Source organism: Nothoprocta perdicaria, unplaced genomic scaffold, assembly GCF_003342845.1.
Source record: "Nothoprocta perdicaria isolate Ctin4 unplaced genomic scaffold, notPer1 scaffold_185, whole genome shotgun sequence".
Lineage (NCBI taxonomy): Eukaryota > Metazoa > Chordata > Aves > Tinamiformes > Tinamidae > Nothoprocta > Nothoprocta perdicaria.
In genome coordinates, this window is record NW_020455038.1 from 1,422,430 (window position 1) to 1,423,157 (window position 728).

Here is a 728-nt window from a genome sequence, read left to right on the forward strand (position 1 = left end):
CCCGGCGCGCGCCCGGGCCCCTCCGCTCCGGCGCCCGCTCCGCCGCCATGGCCCACGGCGTCATCCTGCCCCCCGCGGCATCTCCCGCCTGCGGGGAGCACCGCCGTCAGTATCGGGGCACCCCCCAGTAACAGCGGGGGTCACCCCAATAACGGGGGGGTCACCCCAATAGCAGGGGGGTCACCCCAATAGCAGAGGGGTCGCCCCAACAGCAGAGGGGGTCACCACAATAACAGAGGGGTCACCACAATAACAGAGGGGGTCACCCCAATAGCAGAGGGGGGCACCCCAATAGCAGAGGGGGGTCACCCCAATAGCAGAGGGGGGTCACCACAATAACAGAGGGGGTCACCCCAATAGCAGAGGGGGGCACCCCAATAGCAGAGGGGGGTCACCCCAATAGCAGAGGGGGGTCGCCCCAATAGCAGAGGGGGGTCGCCCCAATAGCAGAGGGGTCGCCCCAATAGCAGAGGGGTCACCACAATAACAGAGGGGTCACCACAATAACAGAGGGGGTCGCCCCAATAGCAGAGGGGTCACCCCAATAGCAGAGGGGGGTCACCCCAATAGCAGAGGGGTCACCCCAATAACGCGGCGCGGGGAGGGGCAGTTTGGGGACAGGGTCCCCAAGGGAGGAGCCCCATCCGCCCTGCATGGGGGGCACCGGCACCCCCGCCCCCCCAGCCCCCTCCTTCCTCCATGGCGCCCTCAGGCCCCGCCCCAGGTCT